This window comes from Euprymna scolopes, chromosome 1, assembly GCF_053919585.1.
Source record: "Euprymna scolopes isolate OS-2025 chromosome 1, ASM5391958v1, whole genome shotgun sequence".
In the NCBI taxonomy this organism is placed as follows: domain Eukaryota; kingdom Metazoa; phylum Mollusca; class Cephalopoda; order Sepiida; family Sepiolidae; genus Euprymna; species Euprymna scolopes.
This window is the reverse complement of record NC_136482.1, coordinates 170,327,840-170,338,106: the sequence shown is the minus strand read 5'-3', so window position 1 is coordinate 170,338,106 and position 10,267 is coordinate 170,327,840.

Here is a 10,267-nt window from a genome sequence, read left to right as displayed (position 1 = left end):
TTTGGTTCATTTTTGTATGAAAATTGTATTTTTTCATCTTAATTATTAGAAAAGTTTTTGGTCAATTTCTGAAACTTTATTTTATGAATTTTTTTCTAGCTTTAATTTTTTTACTTTTAGAAATTTTTTTACTTTTAAAAATTTTTTTAATGATTTACCTTAAACTCAAAAAACATGTTCGCATAAAATGAATTTCATAATTGTAAAACATTCAATTTTTACACGAGATATCACTCGTCAAATATCTGCTGGTGGCAGTTCAGTTTCTGCGGGTAGGAATTACCTTCATACTTGTCCTTATCATATTCAATTTAACACTTGTTTTATACGTTAGATGACTTTAAGAAAATTTACTTCCAAAGTAACCTATCTTTGTGCAGGTTTTTATTTATCCCTCTTTCCCTCAAATGCATTTTTATCATTTCTTCCTATGTTTTTCTTGGCTTTACCCTGTAAACTGAACCTGCTACTGCAACTCTTCTACATCTGCTGATCCAAAAACTCTCATCCATTCTTTTAGTATGGCCATACCATCAAAGTCTCCTGATTTGTACACATTTCCCCATACTGTCCAGATTTAATCTTCCTCTGGCGTCATCAGAACTAAGCCAGTCTTTAAGACTCGCATTACACATCCATTGTATCATTCTCGTATTATTTATATCCGTGCAGCGCATATCCTCAACTATCACTATCAATTTTAAAGTACAAGCAGCAAAATCCCACCCCCTCGCTGTTGAGGTCTCTAGATGCTGGAATACTTCCTATGCATCTCTTGGCCTTCCCCTGTGAACAAGATCTCCTACCTCAACTGTTCTACATCTACTGATCTAAGAAGTCTTGCCCATTCTTTCAATATGACCATGCCATCAAAATTTTATGTTCTATACATTTCCTTAGACCATTCACATTTAATCTTCCTCTGAGGTCATCAGATCTAAACCAGAATTTAAGACTCCGTTGTCTCATTCGAATATCATTACTTGCCATGCAGTGCATATCTTCAACCCTTGCTGGTCATGTTTCACTTTCATGTATCATCACACATTCCTGGTAGACTCTTCTCTTACCATGAACTTATTCCATCCAATCCTAACTCTTTCATCAAATTCCGTCTGCTTGTTTACAATATCACATCAGCTGATATTTGGGCTTGACGATCTTAAAAATAATTTTTCTCTCTTATAGATGAAAACAATTTTTTACAGGGAAATATTATGTTACACCGACTAAGGGTACACTGGTGTAACGTAAAATATTTTCTTGTAAATTTTTTTTTTTTTTTTTTTTTTTATCTATAAGAGAAGGGTATTTTTAAGATCGGATTTTTTCCATTTTTCGACACTTATCAGATGAATTTCTGTACAAAACATATCTAAGAACACTACCAGGCATATAAATTACATTTGTGTGAAATTTGCAAAAGATAGGCTCAGCTATTTCAGAAACTATGAGGAAGCACCCCCCCCAAAAAAAAACAAAAAAAAACAAAAAAAAACACACACACAGTGATTTTTATATAATAAAGATAATACAAGGATTTCACGATAACCTAAAAAGAAAATAACATAAACAAAACAAAAGGAAAACTCTATAGGTACATATTAAGATATTTTAAAAGAATCAGAATCAGTAATTTAAAACAAAATCAGTAATTGTATTGGAATCTGGAAAAAATATTAGGTCCTGAACCGTCATCTAGACTTCAGCCTCCATTCCATCGACTAAGTGTTGCATCCCTCTGCCTGTTCTACAAATACTTTAATGATGAATGCTCTGGCAAACTGCAAGCACTTGTACCTCCTCGACATGACTACCCCCAATAAACCCGACAAGCAACTAAGTTCCACCCCTTTACAGTAGAGATCCCTAGGTGTCCCAGAACTCCAAGTCTTTGGAACTCCCTTCCAGGATTCTGCTTTCCCAACTGTACTGATATGCAGAAATTCAAGTGTAATGTGAACAAACATCTTGCTACTCATCTCCCTTCATAATGCCCCTGCAAATTATGTCCCCGATAGTAGCCTCCTACTTCAAAATGGCACTGTGCCTTGTTTGGGGTGAAAATTGAATAAAAAAAAATTAATAAAAAAAAAAAATTAAAAAAAAATTTTTTTTTTCGTCTTATCACTATTTTGTACACAGATTGGTTATCATTTTTCATCCCACCAGTAATTTCAGCATATTTTGTTTCGTGTTTCTAATGTTTACGAGCATCATTCGTTTACTATTGATCCTCTCTCTCATTGTTGACAGCTTCAAAATGAAGTCTTCATGAATCCTTGAACAAACAATAAACATGCTGTTATTCTGATTATCATTTTTAGTCGCGTGCAAGTGGCTCTATAAGTCGGTCCGTCTGTCCATAACACTTTTGTGCTTGGCCTTTTTGGTTAAGATCAAAGGTCTGTTCTTAATACATGCTGTTTTTAGGTTTTTAAGCTTTTCATGGCCTTTTAGCCAAGATCAAAGTGTATCTTTTCTTACTACATGCTGTACTTATTGTGATATAAAGTGGGGGATCACTTTTCTGTATTAATTTAATGTAAAATGATCACCCACTTTACAACCAGTCAGTCTCAAAGCCATTCAAGTTATTCTCCAGATCATTCAAGTTGTTTTTGAAGGATTCCAGTTATTTTTTAAGCATTCAAGTCATTCTTAAAGTCATTCAATTCATCCTTAAGTTCATTAAAGTTATTCTAAGTCATTTACTTTTTATTTATTTAAGTCATTTCAGCCCATTTTTCGGTCATTTTAGTTTATCTTTAAGAATTTCATGTCACTCCTACATTCATTCATTACATGAGAGCATGCGATTAATGGCTATCGGCCTTGTTTTCAAAGTATTAACTTTTTCACGGGAGAGAATATAACCAGTCCAATCATTGGTGTTATTTCTTTGTTGTTTTAGCTTCTTTTGTTGGAAGCTGTTTCTCAAAAGTTGAGTCAGGCAACATTTCTCTTATTTCAGGTTGGCCATTTCTCAAAATAACTACAACATTTACAATTGCTTAGAAGAAATGTCTTTTTTTTTTTTTTTTTTTTCTTTTTCTACAAAGGAGTAATCACTTATCAAGGCCCGGAGGTCATTCGAGGATAAGGGTTGAGTGTACAATAGTCAATCAGTCAGATCATAGTAATTGTTAAAGGAAATTTAGTAAATTGGATTATTTAAAGGAACGGCTCATCAAGAACTTGTTTATGTTGAACTTAAAGCTGACCATATTGTAGTCAGTTGGAAAACGAAAGAGTTTCACTCAGACTATGACAAAACTTGAATTCCTCCGTATTTGTATATGAGTGGTTCATCTTACAAAAGCTTGTTTTATTTGTCTTGAAGTTTGGGCTGTTGAACGATTGGGTTTGATGGTTTTATAATTATCCTGTCATGGTATGTCTCGCCTGTTGTACACTTGATGTCACTAGCTTTTAGCTTCTGAATTTTCTCTGCTTTGGAAAATTGGTATGATCACATTTGACGCAATAGTTCATGTTAGATTACCGAAGTTAAGCAACATTGAGCTTTGCCAGTAACAGATGGATGACCATTTGGGCATACTAGGCGCTGTATGTAGAACATTTGCTTGCAAGAACTGCAAAAATCTAACGTTATCTCCCTTAACAGGGATATACATGTGACTGGGTGAATTTAAGTTTCTCTCGAAACTTTTCCTTTAAAGGAAGCTGATTCAACCTGTACTAGGGTTAATGCTGCAGGTCTTTTCATCTGCTTGTTTCAAAGCAACAAGGAAGAAAATTGGATTGCGTACAAGACTAATCTCACTCCTAGACAGGGTTAAAAAAAAAGAGTTGCCAACCTAATAGGTCCCTGCGCTGTCAACCAAACTCTGTCCCATTGACGAAATATTGCATCCCTGTGCCTATTTTACAAATATTTTTAATGGAAGTGCTCCGATGAACTTCAAGCCATTGAACCTCCTCGATGTAAATATCTCCAACAAGCAGCAAAATCCCACCCTCTACACCAAAGATATCCTTAGATGTCGGTAAGCCTTCTACTTAAATGGTTTCTTCCCTTAAACTGTTAGATTGAAATTCCCTTCCAGATCCATGCTTCTGATTGTTCTGACACGCTGAAGTTTAATTTGAACATATCTTGCTACTCAACTCCCTACAAATTGTTTTCAAATAGTAGCCTTTTACATCCACATGGCACTGTGCCTTGTTTAGAGTGAAAAAGCAGTTATATTAAAAAGAAAAAAAAAAGAAAAAAAGCCACACTTCCTTCTTCAAATTTTTATTTAGTCTTTTGTATGGCATTGACATACCGATTCCAGTGTTTAGTAATTCAATTGCAAAGTTTTTCTTTCAGTAATTTATGATTTTCCTCTCAATCAGTAAATATTTGTTTGCGATGTTGCAAGTTCTGAGAAAATCAGGTCTCTGAATTTAACTTAGTCCAGTCGTTAGCCAACGTATATACCATTCACTAGACAAAGCAGGGGAGGGTAGAGCGGTAGCTCTAGATATATCTACAGCTTTTGACAGGGTATGGCATGAAGGTCTTCTCAGAAAAATCAGATCATACTGTATCACTGGACGAATACTTAACATAATTAAATCCTTCTTAGATAAGAGAAAAATCCAAGTTGTCCTCGATGGTCATACATCTAAACAATATGATATAAATGCGGGAGTGCCTCAAGGGTCTATCCTTGGATCTCTATTATTCCTAAGATTCATAAATGACCTCCCTGACAAAATTGTCTGTGAGATGGGTATATATGCTGATGACACCATACTATAACAGACATGACAGGAAAACAAATGAACACATATCTAAGGAAATGGCAGAAACACTAGAGGATGACCTTCAATCTGTAGTGGAATGGGGACAAAAATGGATGGTCACATTCAATGCTGTTAAGACTAAACTTGCTTTCTTCAATAACTACAAGAAACCTTCTCTACTACCAATAACAATGGTCAAAGACTTTATCTGAAAGTACATCTTTTAAAGGTCCTGGATATGACCTAAAACTATATCCGATGGTGAGGCCCCATCTTGCGGGCCTTAGGGAGTGTGGAGCCACCCTTTAATTGCCATTGCTCCCAGGTCCACTCTGACCCGGAGTGGTGGTACCTGTTAGGGTCCCAACTATGGGTTAAATAGAATCTGACTTAAAAAAAAAATATATATACTCCATTAAAAATCGTTCCTCAAAATAACTAGATTCGGCATTAAATAACCTGAAAAAGCTTGATATGCCGTAAAACAAAAACAACCAACCAACATCTTTTAAACTCCTTGGCCTAACATTCACAGGAAACATGAGTTGAAACAATTACATTGAGAGCATTGCCAGGACCGCTGCAAAGAAGGTAGGTTCTCTCTACCGTGCTAGAAAGCTACTAACGCCCGAAAGTATGCTGTACCTCTATAATGCCACCATTCGCCCATGTATGGAGTATTCTTGTCATATTTGGGCTGGTGCATCTGCTACTAGTTTCTCGCTCCTAGACAAGGTTCAAAAGAGAGTCACCAACCTGATAGGTCCTGAACTGTCATAAGCTTCAGCTTCTGTCCCTTCAACGAAATGTTGCATCCCTCTGTCTGTTCTACAAGTGAATGCTCAGATGAACTGCAAGCACTTGTACCCCCTCGACATAAATACCCCCCGACAAGCAGCTAAATCCCACCCCTTTACAGTAAAGATCCCTTGATGTAAGAGAGCCTTCAACTCCAGTGGTTTCTCCCCCAGAACTGCTAGACTTTGTAATTCCCTTCCGGGTCCCTGCTTCCCCAACTGTACTGACATGCAGCAGTTCAAGTGTAAGGTGAACGAACATCTTGCTGCCCAACTCCCTACATAGTACCCCTGTAGCTTATGTCCCTGATAGTAGCCCCCTACATCAAAGTGGCAATGTGCCTTGTTTGGGGTGAAAATGTAAAAAAAAAAAAAAAAAAAAAAAAAAAAAAAAAAAAAACTGCTTACGTAGCATATTTCAAGTTTATCTAATAAAATATCCGTTTCACAGTAGAAATGCTTCATTCCGCCCCCCCCCCTCTAAATGCACCAGTAATTGGATGCTAAATTTCAGATTATTTCTAATAAAGCTTTTGAAGATAAGGCTTCAATTTTTTTTTTTTTTTTTTGTTAGAAATAATCCAAATTTACTCCAATTTTTCCACAAACAAATTCTCACTCATCTTCAGCTCCGGTTTAATTTGTTTCAGGTTTGAAGCTGTTTGGAAAAACTTGCTGCTCAACTTGTTAAATCGGATCAAAGCTTGCGTGAATGTAAAGTGTTCTTTATTTGAGCACCTTTCCATCATATTATTTCTGTCTGGGGTTTTGCTTCAATGGTTTCTAGATGAAAAGAAAAAAAAAATGGGCTGTAGATTTCAATTCAGCAACTTCATAATTATTGGCTTTTTTCCCCTAGGTTTTCATATTCCTACAGCTGTTTCTACCAAAAGCAGAAAAATTGCTGTTTTGAACAGGTATTATGATAAAGATGATTATGTTGTGGAGATTTTTTATCCACTCAACATTCATCATTAAACTTTGAATCTATCAAATCTTATTAACCTTTATCCTTGAGTGTTTTCTTAGCCTTGATAAGTGGTGACTACAGAAAACTCCTTAATCTTACAGTATCCTCAGTTATCACTGGCAAGTTTTTTTTTTTTAAGCTCCTTACATCAAGTAATTTTGTCTTGTCTGGAGCAATTTCCATAAAAATAAAAAACGCAGTTGCATCAGCTTTCTTTGCAGATGGGAGGACTCGTAGTAGCTTTTTATTTTTATTTTTTCATTTCTGAACACAGTATGTAGCTTTTTTTTTTCCTGTAGATGCCAGGAGAATAAGATTTCTTTGCAGTGACAAAGCAAAAACCTTTATCAGTTTTCTTTCAAGACTTTACTTCAGAGTTTATAAACCTATGGATTTTTAACATGCGTTCTAGTTCTTTAAAGCATTCTGTCTATAGTTTACTTGTAATTAACTGCACATTAAAGTTAACATTTGTAGCCGTTGAAGATAGCGACCAACTTCAATGACGGATGTGACTTGCAGACATGAAACTAATAAAATGACATGTTAGTGAACCAGGCAGTCTGAGAATATGCAAAAAAAAAAAAAAAAAAAAAAAAAAAAAAAAACTGCAGGTACAATTATCTCATGAGCAAAATTGGCTTTTTTTTTTTTTTTTCTTTACTGCAGCTATAGTGATCGTTCAGATTTTTTACTTTTTGAGAGTTTCTTAAAGATTTGCATCGTTATTTCCATGACAAGTGCTTGTCTGAGCTCCATTCTCTGGTCCCCCCCCTCGCCAATCTTTTTCAAAAAACACGCGACTAGCTGAAACCACCATCAATAATTTTCCCCACTCCTTATCTGTGCCTAAATCAAAACGTAGATTCCATGAACAAAGCTTCTTTCTTAGAACTGCACGCCTGTGGAACTCTGTTCCATTTGCCTGTTTCCCTCCCGACTTCAACCTGGATATCTTCAAGTCCAACACAAACAAATTCCTGATGAACCGCCCCCTTAAGTAATGACACTTTATCAATTCTCCAATACTATTACTACACTATCCCATTGATTACTGTACACACAATAACCCTTATCCCCAAGTGGCCATTGGGCCTTGATAAGTGGTGACCTCCATGTAAAAAAAAAAAAAAAAAAAAAAAAAAAAATTCAGATTATTCCATTTCATCGTATGAACTTTATAAATCGGCCAAAGTTACCTTTTTTGGGGCATTCCATTATTTATGTAATTTACTTAGAACAATGAAGACCATCTTCATTTGGACAATTTTACAAATAAATTTTGATTCACTGTTTTTATCTCATGTATTAATCAAATCATTTCTTCGCAGTAAATTTAGGCTGAAGTTTGGTCCACTTCAAGAATATTTGACAAGAGCAGTTGGAACGCATCTACTAATGTTAGCATAAAACCACAGAAACTTTCATTTTTCATCACTCTCCATTCGATGAATGAAATAACCAATTTTCCTCAGAATTGGCTCCTGCAAAATTTTGAAAAACTAATAAATACAGAAACTTGGATTTTTTGAAAGGGAGTTATAGTTTGTGTGCCACTAGGCCAAAATACAACAAAATGATTTTAACTTTACTTTTTTTTTTATTTTACGAAGATCCTTCATTAGTTTTTGCACAAAAATTTAGCGATCTTTTATCTTTGTTGGTAAATTTCTGCAAGCATTAAATTCCTTCACAAAATCTGATGGTGGATTACATTAGTTTTGAAAAGGAAAAAGAAATTAGCCAAAAGGTATGATTTTTGTTCGCATTATTCATGTATGAATTTTTTTTTTCAAGATGTAGTGCAGCAATCTGCCTCTTAAAAAAATTAACAGGAATGCCATGAGAAGGCTTACTATGTGGGAAGTAGAGACATAGATGTTACGCCTGTCAGCTTTAGCACTGTGCTTGCTCTGCTCCTGCTGCAAAAGGTTGACGTCAAGCAGGACAATTACCAACAACCTGAAATCGACCAACCTGCCATCTGTCTACAAAATGTCCAGTGATAATGAAGGCAGAGCAATGACAATCGCTATCCCTTATTTGGACATCATCCTGCAAGAGCTTTGCCACTATCACAGACCTTGGATGAACAACCCCAGCATCCTTCTCCTTGCAGTGGTGGAATAAACCTCTCAAATGCAACAACAGTGAGGCGCTTCCGGCACTGAAAGAAGACCTCCCAGCAGCTTCTGAATTCCCCCAGCAAGTAGGTAACAGTCAACCAGGCCCTAGCAAAAGTTGCCAAAACATGGGACAAGCTACATCCTCACAGACTGTCTCCTAAGTGAGGCATGCTCTGATGTTGATCTAAAAGATGCTTCAAACACTGCCCAACAATGGATCTTGAGATGGAATAAAATGCTATGATCATGACGGCATAGTAATGTCCACAGGGGGGAGACAATTCATACTTTACTTGTTTACATTTTATTTATTTACTAAATCTTTTACAGTAAATTAAAATTTTGTCCGTTTCTGTTAAGTTTCCATTGATGTTTGAACAAACATTAAATTTTCAATATCTTTGAAATATTGAAACAAAAGTAAATCCTTAAACTTATGAAATGATTTTATTGTACTATAAATTCTGCAAGAATTTTAGGAAAATTTACATTTTCAGCCGCTTCTAATTTTTTAAAAAAACTTGAGCTTCCATCCAATTCTTCAAATGCAATTGCTGTATTTCTAACACGAGTCCTTACAGAGTTGTTTCCCTTAGACTATTCCGATTAAATAAAACATCGGTTCTTCCGTTATTGTAGTGAAATATTTAATTTCAAGTAAAACCAATGATAAATACTGAATTTTCATGTCACAGAAATGAAAACATCAAAAAATTACGAAAAACAATAAGGTAGAGACAACTAGCGAAAATTAAGTTTTGCTAAATTAACCAAAGATTTTCAGAATAAATTTACCTCAATTTTTGTTACAATTAGAACTCTCCCCCACCCCCAGTCAATTTTCACTAATTGTTTTCAGAAAACTATTTTCATTAATAATTTTCTTATCGTTTTTTGTACATTTTGGATATTACTGTCACATGACAATTTAGTAGACAACATCGGTTTCACTTGAAATTCAATTTTCGAATTTCACTGCAATAACAAAGAACCAAAATATCTACAAAGCTAAATTCTAGCTATGGCTGTAAAGTGATGAAATAGGGTTGCTATCTTTCTATTTTGAGCACATTCTTAAAGCATTGTTTATAGATTTTTGAATGCTACTTTAAAAATGGGTGGAAGGTTTCCTTCGGGTGGGGTAGGGGTGAAATCAAAATAATTTTCTTTCTACCTCTCTTTACTCATACCTTTGAGAGAGAGAATTAAAAACTAAATGATGAAAATTAGAATGTAAAACTTGAGCAGAAATAAGACTCATTTAAGAAATTTTTTTTACTCATTAAAAAAAAACAAAAACATGTTTTGTATCTCTAATATTGCCAGATTAAAACTAGTAATTTTTTTTTTAATACTTTCATCCTATTGTGGTGAAATTATATTTGGAAGGGGAGATAAATCTGAAAAATACAAAAGGTGTTAGTGACATTTTCATGTCAGTAATTCAAAAGTTGCAAACGATTTACCTAGTGAAAGATACATTTGAGCAATTTTTCACATGAGCATTGGTTTCTTAAACTGACATGTGAAATCTATTTTTGTTCATAATTTCATTAAAAAAAGAAAATTTAGAAAACATTTCCTTTAAGTTAATAACGTTTTTACTACTTGATTAATGA